This window comes from Cariama cristata, unplaced genomic scaffold (genome assembly GCF_000690535.1).
Source record: "Cariama cristata isolate BGI_N322 unplaced genomic scaffold, ASM69053v1 scaffold6149, whole genome shotgun sequence".
In the NCBI taxonomy this organism is placed as follows: Eukaryota; Metazoa; Chordata; class Aves; order Cariamiformes; family Cariamidae; genus Cariama; species Cariama cristata.
The window spans coordinates 24017-35931 of NW_009633942.1; positions in this window are offsets into that span (position 1 = coordinate 24017).

The following is an 11915-nucleotide window of genomic DNA, read 5'->3' on the forward strand; positions in this document are numbered from 1 at the left end:
TGCTTTGGTTTTGGTTTTGTTTTTCCAGGAAGCACAAGCAAGTCTGCAGAACAACTATTCTAGAGGATGGAACAGAAAGTTACATGCATTATGATGGAGAAACGAGAGCGTTACCAGCAGCCCTGTGAGGGAGTGATGGACAGAGTTGACAAGCAAATGAAAGGGAACACAAAATCAACAAAACAGGGTTAAGCAAGGTCACCTCATTTCCTTTCAAGCAATTGCATGTAAGCAAGGCACCATTATGGGAAAACCACCAGCATGCCAGCGTGCCCCTCTGAAGCGTCTGTACACTCATGCATGCAGCATGGGGAATAAACGTGAGGAACTGGAGATCTGTGTGTAGTTGCAGGGCTACAATCTTTTGGGGATCACAGAGACATAGTGGAATGGCCCGCATGGCTGGAGTGATCCAACAGAGGGATACAGGTTCTTAGGAAGGACAAGCCGGGAAGACGAGGAGGAGGAGTTGCCCTTTATGTGTCAGAACAGCTTGAGTGCATGCAGCTTTGCCCGGGGATAAGGGCTTATGCAGGACATAAGCAATCCAAGATGTTCTTGGAGAACATCGATGACAAACTCCTGACCAAAGTGACAGTGGATCCAATGAAGACAGGTGCTCTGCTAGACCTCATACTCACAAACAAGGAAGAGTTCACTGGGGATATAAACATCAAAGGCAGACTTGGCTGCAGTGACTGTGAGATGGTGGAACTCAGGGTCCTGAGAAGAAGGAATGGAGCAAAAAGCAGGATCACAACCCTGACCTTCAGGTGAGCAAACTTTGGCCTCTTCAGGGATCTGCCTGAATAAGTCCCATAGAATAAGGCCCTGGAGGGAGGAGGAGTTCAAGAAAACTGGTTGATATTCAAGGATTACCTCCTCTAAGCTCAAGAGCAGTCCATCCCAATGAGGAGGAAGTCACGAAAAAATTCCATGAGGCCAGCACAGATAAAGAAGGAGCTCCTGGCAAAAACTGGCAAAAGGAAGAATAGGGAAAATGCAGGCACGCTGCTGAATGGGGCAGGGGCGTTGGTGACACAGGACATAGAAAAAGCTGAGGAACTGAATGCTTTTTACACTTCAGTCTTTATTCGCAAGACCAGCTTCAGAAATCCCAGGCCTCAGAGAACAGGGGGAAAGTCTGGAGCAAGGAAGACATACCCATGGTGGAAGAGGATCAGGTTAGAGAATACTTAAGTAAACTGCACATATATAAGTCCGTGGACCCTGATGGGATGCACCTGCACATGCTAGGGAGCTGACTGATGTCATTGTGAGGCCACTCAATTATCTTTGAACAGTCATTGTGATTGGGAGTGGTGCCTGAGGAGCAGAGGAAAGCAAACATCACACCTATCTTCAAAAAGGAGAAGGAAGACCTAGGGAACTACAGGCCAGTTAGCACCTTGATCCCTGGGAACGGGATGGAACAACTAATTGTGGAAAACCTTTCCAGGTACATGAACGGCAAGGAGGTTATTTGGAGTAGTTATCATGGCTTCACCAAGGGGAAGTCATGCTTGACCAGCCTGATAACCTTCTATGATGAAGTGATAGGCTAGGTAGATGAGGGCAGAGCAGTGGATATTGTTTACCTTGCCTTCAGTAAGGCTTTTGACTGTCTCCCATAAGATCCTCATAGAGAAGCTGATGAACTGTAGGCTGGATGAGCAGACAGTGAGGTGGACTGAAAACTGACTGAATAGCCAGGCCCAAAAGGTGGTGATCAGTGGCATGACATCTAGTTGGAGGGACAGTAGTTAGCAGTTTATCCAAGGTGTCAATACTGGGTCCAGTACTGATCAACATCTTCATTAATGATCTGGATGATGGAGCAGAGTGTACCCTTGACACAAAACTGGGAGGAGTGGCTGATACACCAGATGGTTGTCTTGCTATCCAAGGAGCCTCTACTGGCTGGAGAAATGGGTTGATAGGAACCTCATGCAACTGAACAAAAGGAAGTGCAAAGTCCTGCACCTGGGGAGGAACAACCCCAGTTACCAGTACGTGCTGGGAGCGAACCAGCTGGACAGCAGCTTTGCAGAAAAGGACCTGGGAGTCCTGGTGGGCACCAAGTCAAACATCAGCCAGAAATGTGCACTCGTGGCAAAAAAATAAGTTAACAGTGTCTGGGGCTGCCTTAGGAGAAGTGTTGCCAGCAGGCTGAGGGAGGCGATGCTTCCTATCTACTCAGCACTGGTGAGGCCACACCTGGAGTACTGTGTTCAGTTCTGGGCTCCACAGTGCAAGAGGGAGAGGGACATACTGGAGAGTGTCCAACAAAGGGCCACTAAGATGATTAAGGGACTGGAGCATTTCCCATATGAGGAATGGCTGAGAGCTGGGACTGTTTAGGCTGGAGAAGGAAGGGATCAAGGAGGATCTCATCAATGTATATGAATATGCATTGACCTCTGAAAGGAGGGCGTAAAGACAATGGAGACATGCTCTTTTCAGTGGTGTCCCATGACAGGACAAGAGGCAATGGGCACAAACTGAAACACGGGAGGTTCCCTGTGAACATCAGGAAATACTTTTTTACTGTTAGGGTGGCAGGTTCTCAAAGAGAGGTTGTGGAGTCTCCATCCCTGGAGATACTGAAAAGCCATCTGAACATGGTTTTGGGCAGCCTGCCGTAGGTGACACTGCTTGAGCAGGGGCATTGGACAAGATGACCTCCAGAGGTCACTTCCAGCCTCAACCATTCTATGGTTTTTTGATTATACAAAAAGGACTCTAACAGCTGACTGAAGATGAGTGTTGACTGGCTAATCCAAAGTGAGTCTTGGCTTTGGTGCAATAAAACAGTCAAAAAATAAGTAAATTACAAATTCCATCGGTATAAGTCCTTCCAAACTGCCATCCTATAAAGTCTGGATATACAACAGGGCAATGAACTGCTTTTCTTCATTATAGAAGCAATCTCTGAGCCCTAATCATAACAACTTAATGATGACTTTTTTCACTATTTCATAGTTTTAACAGAAGTGTCAAAGCGCTACTGAAAAATAACACCTGGAGTTTGGATGGACAGCACTGTCTTCCAAGGTCACAGAATTCCACAGTTTGGTTTAGTTACTGCATTGGAGAATGTCCTCTGCCCACACAAAGATGCCTATTCAGAATGCTAGAAGCGGTCACAAACATAAAAGAGGCAATATTTTAAGACAAAAGTTTTCATTCAAGCCCTATGATTAATGCGAGGAAGTACTGGAATGAATACTTGTAAGTAAGAGCAATCAAACAACAAATAGATTGGATTCACATAAAATACATTCGCATAAGACGTGCTTTGTTCATTCAGGTGATAAATACATCAGCAAAAATTCTCAAGTGTTGAACAGAGTAAAGGGATCAAGTCATTGTGCCTTTTCTGTGATACTGATCTGACAGTTTTTACAAGAGTTTCTCTGTGGGCTTGTTTGTGCTGGTAAGATGTGAGGTAGAAATATTTGTTTGCTCCAAACTGGATTGACATTAACAGACAAGAGATCAGGATCTTTGAAATTAACCCATATGTTCATTACCTGTCTGAGTGGTATCTGAAAACTGAACTCACCTGATTTATACTACCAGTTCCTAAGCCAATCAGATCCTGAAATTATACATTTCAATTTTTTTCCTTGTATCTCCTTTAAAGACATCCTGAGATTTTGGAAAAAAAAAAAAAAAAGAACATTTTAATCAGTTAATCTCTGTACTTAGTTACTCATAGGAGGAAAAGACTGAATGAAAAGAGAATGTGTGCTGCATATCATTTTAAAGTAGAAAAAGTATGTGATATGAAGAGAGGACAAGGTTATTAAAAAGCTGTAAAAAATCACATTTGTTTGTGGCTCTATTTCTCCTGTTTTTCATTGTAAAATTAAAATTCTCAAACACCCTTACAAAAATCTCAGATAGATTTGAAGAAAGGTTTTGTGGAAGGAGAGTATATGTGAAAGGCAATACAATTATTATCTTTATGGACGGTGAGAAAATAAATATTCTGAAAACCCAGTATATAGATATAAACTTTTCATGTGGCACACTTAAACAGCCTTTAGACTGATGGTTCAGTTTTCTTTTCAAACACATTAAAAGAATATTTAAATAAAAAAATACCACTCATGAACATTTTCTTACCCTGCTGCATTTGCAGAGAACTGAGCTGCTTAAGGTGCTCCATGACGGGGAATAGCAATTCCTTTTTCTGAGATGTACCCCTGAAACTCTGCACAGCCTGCCTGAGGCATGCTTGGCGTCCTGACCCAAGGCCCTGTGTTTGCCTCGGATATCGTAGTATTACAGCGATCACAGAACGGGGACATGAGTTTGTAATGAACAGCCCAACAGTTGACCTGGCAAATCTGCTTTTTTTAGCCTTCAGCCCTTTATGTATACACTGTGCCAGTGGCTCCACAGGTACTAAAGGATCAGGAAATATTGCTGGATTTGACAAATCTTTCCTCTCTGCTTTATTTACCATGGCTCCTTACAGAGGATTAAGTTTTCTGCTTTTTCCCCCATATCTGCTGCTCAAAACAGGTCTGTGCTTTATTTGCTCTCCATTACTTTCTCTTCTGCATTTGGGCAACGCTCACTTAGCAAATTGACAACTAATCTCTTCTTCTGACCTTATCTCAAAACAGAAAACTAAAGCAAAGGAAAGGAAAAGCTGCAGTAGGTATTAACAAACTGAAGTGGCAGGTGAGCAGCAATGGCATCCAACTGGCAGGATGAAGAACCAAACGGCAGCAAGTCTGTACTCCTGTCCCAGCCTGGAACATGTTTTCCCTTGCAACAGCCTGTTGGAAAATTCTGTCAGTGTCTTGCAGCCCAAAATAAGACTGCAGGAGCGGGAGCTGGCACTGCAGGTAGCGTCACCAGCATCTGCTGCTGAATGTGGGCTCAAGAAGGTCATGGAAAAATCTCTGCTGCTCGCTCCCCCGGGCGGCTGCAGTCCCTACTGCCAAGGTGCGCTGCCCAGTGCAGAGCTGGGGGAGAAGGCTGAGCCCAGCAGGCTGGGAGGTGAAGAGGAGAGGAAGGATGCATAGCTGGAGGTAGAGGGTGAGGGACTGGGGCTCTGCAGAGGGAACAGAAGGATCATTCGAGACCCTTGAGAGCATTTGCACACAGCACCTCCAAAACCTGAGAAGTAGCATGGTAGAAAGCATCAAGGAGCTTGTCTGAAAGACCTTTAAGTCAGCCATAGAGATTAGAGGCAGGAGTCGGCATCTCATTAATGATGAATGACAATTAGTAGGGTGGGGATAAACAGCAGAGCTCCTTGAAAATGAAGGCATATAGCCAAAGTCTGATGTAATTAGAAAAATATATGCCAGAAGAGGAATCAAAAGAGAGAGTGAATAATATGTTGTCAACCCAACTGCAAGAAATAAGATTTTAGGACAAGTCCCCAATAGAGTTATCTTGTAATTAAATTAAGAAAGATAGCAATTTCATGGGGACAGCATCTGACAAGGCTGTATAAGAATTTCTCTACAATCTTTTCTCAAGACAGCACAGCTTAACCAGCTGAGCCCTGGCAGCAGAGGAGATTTTGAGCATGGCTACCTGCCAGAGGAATGATGCTCATTCCTCCACGCCAGCAAAAACCCTGTACTGGTTCTGCTCACACCTCAGTGAGGCGCACATGCCAGCAGCCAGGCAGCTTAGAGGGGTGATGGTTGGGCAGACACTATACTCCTACACTGCTCCTGTTGCAGTTTGCTCTCTTGTTCCAAATAAGAAGTGGAGGCTTTGAAAAGTGTCACTGACATCTGCTCACCACAAATGTACCTGTACTACCCAAGCTGAAAAGTACTTGAACATCCATTTCCCCCAGTACCACTTCTTTGCTTCGTTCCTCTTCACCTACTCATTGCTTGGGAAAAGAAAAAAAAAAAAAATAATCAAGATCTTTAGCAACTTCAAGGTCTACAATCACACCCACACTACACAATTCCTCTGCAAATTTTGGATGCGATGAAGACCATCATATTTTCTCCTTGACCTTTGCTCCTCTTCCAATAGACTCTTACTAGTGTATCTCAGAGACTGCACCTCTCCATGTCCCTCGGCTTCTATTGCTTGTGAAAAATGTCGTGGTTTCTGCCACTTTGCTCTTCTCCTGGTACCAAAAGAGATCATGAACAAACCCAAAGAAGCTAGCTCTGCTGGTGGTTACTAAGCATAATAGTTTCAAAACAGCCTCTAGCTCAGGATGCCCCTGAACTGTGGATGTTGAGAAGTGGGATAAGATATCAAGGGGAAAGAGCACTTTCTTTGTGCCCTATTTCTTCTATTGTTGTCCTAATCATCCCACACTGGCTATTGTCTGAGACAGGGTAATGGCCCAAAGGGATATTTGATTAGACTCAGCAGGGCAGCTCTGATGGCAGCCCTTCCCTGCCTAGAAGAGGAATGCTGCTTCTCCCTCTGAAGAAGCGATGGAGTATTCCCTGGCAAAACTTCTGACAGTCTAACTGCCTTCTTGTGGGAGCCCTTCCCCACCCAGCATCTTTGTTTCTCCACTTGACAGATTTGCAGGATTCAGAAGTCTCTCCTGTTGGGAAGCTGTTAGAAAGTTTACTCTTACGTTTCTCCCTCACCACACAATTTTACTGTGAAACTCAGTCCCTTGATAGAAAAGAGATAAATCAATCTCTAACAGCCTGGTCTGATAAGTAAGAAAGTAAAGCTTATTATAGCTGTACGTCTGTCCCACGCAGGAAATCTTTACTTTTTCAGAGAGATCCTCACAAGCTTTCTGCTCTTTTAAATGAATTCCAGATCAATTTAAAGACCAAAAAAGAGACTATTCTGCAAAACTCCTTTCCCTCCAGCCTGATTACCAGCTTCAGGAGTCTCTGTTTACTTCGTGGAAACTAAATGCAGTGTTCACATCTGATGTGAGTTAGCTCTGTAGCCTCATGGTCTGCTATTGCCTAGAACAAGAAATTTCACCTTAAATGTTCTACCATTAGAAATAAGTGTTCCTCCTTTTTTTTTCTTGATAATGCAAGAGGTATCTATTTGATTAAATTACATTTTGTCTCAGCTTTGTTCATATCTGAAGGTAAAGTCCGGCATCAAGACATATGAGACAAAAAGAACATGTAAACATTTTATCAGGTGTGAGATGGTGCTCCAGCTTAACTTGTTCAGCAAGCCACTAGCTCCTTCCACAACCAAACAAGCAAACCAAACAATTTCACTCACATCCAAAGACTGCAGTCTTAGTCCTCCCTCACAAAGAGAAACCCCTCAAGAAACTCACTTTTTGCTATCCTTGCTCAATGTTAGAGTTAAAAAAGGACCTGGAATTGTAACAACAGCCTAAATGCTAATCCAGTAAAAGGAGATTGGTCAAATCACGTGGCTCAGTCCACTTTCAAAAAACCACTCCTCCCTGGATTTTGGTTTTGTGTGTGTCTCTCTGTTTCTCCTCACTAATAGCTACTCTAATAGACTCAATACCTTTGTCTCAAATTTTTCGAATAGTCTAATTTCAGCTACAGAACTTCTGGAATAAAGTCACTAGATTTTCTAAATGCTGAGCCTTCAAATTGTCTTCCATTTATAGAGATGAGTACCAGGTAAGATATTTTCATCAATTTTACATTAATTGCTTTATTGAAGAACCTAGAGTTTCCTGATGTGGTTTATTTCCTCGATGATGTGCATGCTGTAGCCACTTTTTTTTTTTTTCTTTGAGAGAGATGGAAAAAACCCCTGTGTGCTCCTCAAGGTTTTTGAATGTGCTTGCCCAAGTGGATGGTTACCATAGCTCCCTGCCATGGCTGAACGGTGCTTTGCCTCCCTGAACTTGACAAATCGATTCTTTTTAATACTGAATGACTTTCTACAATACCACGTTGCTCTTTTCCCAGGATTCATTTTCAGCCACAGTAATAAGAGGAGAAATATACATATATGTGTATATTGTTTTATAAAGAAACCAAATGCAATAGTAAGCTCCAGGTACATTTTTTCCAGAAGCTAATCAAATACAGCTATTTTGTTACAAACTTGGGCCAAAAAGCCAGTGAAGGCATTTGGAGAAGGGTGCTGACAAGACACCGCTGAGCTGTGGGAGTCATTCAGCATGCTCAGTAGCAACGTTGCCTCCTTGCTCTCCTGAGCTCAGCGGACTGGGAAAACAAGTCAAGGGACCACCAGTGGAGCAGATGAAGCCAGGACCTGTTTCAGATGAACAGTTCCCAGGTTTGTATGGGTCAGCCTTCGAGGTGCTCTGTTTCATTCTCCTTGCTCCCCAGGCACCGCAGTCCCAGCATCACTAGATCCTCTCACCCCATCCAGCACCCCAGACCTTGCTTTCTCTGAGCCCCACGCTCCCCCATTGCAGAGGGGGAAGGATGCAGGATGAAGAGACAGTCAGAAAGGTTGTTCAAGGAACAAGACTGCTGTCCCTCCTTCCTGGTTTCGGTAGTTGCCACCTGGTCAAAGCACAGAGCTCAAGTGAATAAGAGCAGCAGAGCAGTAGGGCTTAGACCCCAAACTTCATCTTTGGCGTTTGAAAAAGCTCACACTCAGCCAAAGAGTTAGAAATGCTTTCATGCAGCATGGACCACTCGCTCTGTCCTCTCACAGCCCACTGAGCCCCTCAGCTAGCCTCTCCTTTCAAAGTTGAGGTTCAGATCACGTTTGATATCTACATTCCCAACAAACTCCCACTTCAGTCCAGCCCTGATTTAACATCTGAAAAAACATCTATTGTTCTGCTGTGGCCATCCGCTACTGTCCCCAAGAAGTCAGGCCAAAAACACCCAGGTACCTTCAAGAACAGTGTAAGTTGAGACCTAATATGTGTAAAGACAGCCCAACAAATGGGATATCTTAAAATCTTTTATGAATGAATGGGACTTGGTTTCTGCCTTCAGAGGTAAGTTATCATCATTGTTCCCTTTGAAAAGGGAGCTAACATACCATATAAATATGCAAGGTGTGATAAAATAAAGAATTTATTTCAAGGTGGAAGGTAATGAGCAGGAACACAGAAAAATAAAAGGAGCAATAAACAACCTTCAGAATTGGAATGCTGTCTAATTTTATAGTCATAACTTATGGTTAGTAACCAGGCATCAACAAACTTGTAACGAGTGATGACTCACTTTATAGTAGGTTACAGTGGATCCCATTACACATCACTTCTTGAAGAGAGCAGGACCAGAGGAATTACCCAGGCTGTCTCTGCCCAGCATTCAAAACTTTAGTGTGTGGCAGTCTACAAAGACTTCAGTCTTAGCTTTCAGTAAATAAAATAAAATAATCACCACAGGAACAGTTGTGCCTTGTGACTTTGCAATTCAGGTCACCTGTGAGTGAAAATATTCTTCATGAGGACTCTATCCAACTGCCACTGCTCCCCACAGTCTTCCCATCCGCTGCAACAGAGGCTAAACAGACCACTATATAATATTTGAGACTGTACATTTTCAGGCTTCTGGGCATTCAACCCTAAAGTATTTCAAGATACAATTTATAAACATAATCGTTCACCCCTTCAGTACTCTTATCTGCCTCTGGAAGAGTACTAGCTGCTGTGAACAGACCGTGCTAGTTGAAACGGACAACACAGTGACGGGAAACCCAGGAGTGCATTCTGTAATATTAATGCTGTAATATGAAAAACTCTTTAGTGCTAAGCAGTAAAGGGATTTTAGCTTAAGGTGAAAGTTTTTGTTAAAGACCACGTATCTCGTGCTGTTACAACAGTTCATTCCCACTCCCCGTCTTTGCTTGCTAAGCTAAATTGCAGAACTTTTCACAGCAGATCCTTTACTAGGAGCAGAGCTAAAAAAGAATTTTTCAAAATGCTAAAGTTGTTCTCGGCTTACTTTTAATTTCATTTTTTTCACACTTTGCTATCTTCAACTTCGTGTCTTTGATCATTTGGGAAAAGATTGTGGAAGTTTGCAATGGAAATAAAAATCAATTAATAATCAACTAATCCCAATTCAAAACTGAAAATTACTGCTTTGTGTTTGAAATTCATGTAGTCTTTTTCAGATGAAGACAGCATTTATTCAAATGTTCTAGTTTACATTAATAATGGAAAAACAGTTTGCCTCCATAGTCCTTTATAATACTTCCAAGGGTAGAGCTTTATTCCACAAAGAATAGCCACTCTCGGTTTTTCATGACTAGGAATGGTTCAGGAGCAAAGTACAAAATAAAAATTTGTCTTTTTCCTTTTTAGTGTTTATGCTGCATACAATCTGCTTTTCTGGTCACATAGATCCATTTTTTCCCTAATTCAAGGAAGCCTACAATATTAAACGAACTGTTGAGCTTGTGTTTGTGCTAACTGCAGAGCAAAAAACCACTGCATTAGGGCCACTCTTGGGAGAAGATGTAATCTTTCATCGTAATCTTCTAAAGCATATTTGGGATAGAAGCAACAATTTTTTTTTAATTGCATACCATCAATCATTAAAAAAGTCAGTTGTAGCTTGAATAATATAAGCAATACCTGGTATAGGTAAGCAACAGAGGCTGCACCAGAACCGCCACCTCAGGAAACGTCCACACGTTGGCTGCCAAGTCACTGGCGTTCCGATGGCCCCCTCACATCAGCTGGTACTCCTCCACTACTGCTTCCAGTAAAAGGCCTAAAAACTGATAGCCGCACATCTGGTTTTAGGAGCTGATCTTTTACACAACAATTTCACCTTGAAAAATAGTGGAAGTGAGTTACCTGTTGGCAGATGTGCCACCAGGAAGAATTACAGAGCACGGATGAAGTAGCCGCCATTTACGCTGTTGCACTCAAGGCAAATACTCCGGTGCCCCAGGTGGGGTATCTGGCAATTGCACATTTGTTTGTAGTCATGAAGAAAAGCAAACAAATGATTCAAGAATGGTCCTTTCATAAAGCACAAAGTCACAATCATCATGGATTTCAAATAAAATTTTATGTTTCATTTAGTGGCATGTTTTACAGCTCTTGAAATTTCCCCCTCCCCACTCATAAGTGAAGATGTAAAACGATTTCTTTCTTGAAGCAGGCGCAGTGAAACAAGGCATAGTGATCTTGTTCATGCTGTTTACAAAGGCAGACAACTCCCAGCTTCTAATCAGTACTGCCCCTTCTTCCAACCCACTGAATCACAAATGCAAACTCCTCAAAGACCTTTTGGTGTATTTTGGTCATTGTACCTATAGAAACTCATGCCAGAAAATAACCTGTATTCTTTGCTTCTGTGTACGTTATTTAGTATTAAGCTGTATTTATGAATAGTTTCTAAAATGGGCTTTAACAACTTGACCAAGTTACTCATCTGCAGTGTAATTTATTACCCTATCCACCCTTGTATTTTCTGCAGAACAAGCTGACAGCGATTTACTAACAAACAAAAAACCTGCCCCAGGAAGACTGAGGAAGTGTAATATTTTGACTTGAGAATCAACATGAGATTTAGGATATTAACCTGAGACTTCCAGCAAGTTTTTTTTTTCCAATGGCTTTCTTCCCTTTCTCCTTTGTTGTGATCATGGATTTCTGCACTGACCTACTGTAATTTCTCCAGAACAGTACTCAAAAACATAGCTCTTATAGCAAAATTTTAGCCATTTACTAAACCCAAACAAACTTGTGCAGGATAATTCATGCACATGCAATTAAGTCAGGGATGTTGCTTATAAGCATTTGTATAAGTAACCACCAATTTCCCAATTAATCTATTTCAAAACTTTAACATTTCTTAAAAATAATTTTAGAAAATTACTTACTGCATGATGGTTTTCACAATATGGGTGAAAATAACGTGGTTCACTTAAACCAGGTGCCACATTTGGCACAGGTGGAAGGCTAGCTATCAGAAAGCAGCATGTATCATGTCTTGAAGTTTACATAGTATTCTTCCTCACGGACCAGAGGTTCTCAGTATTTTCCAGACTACGAC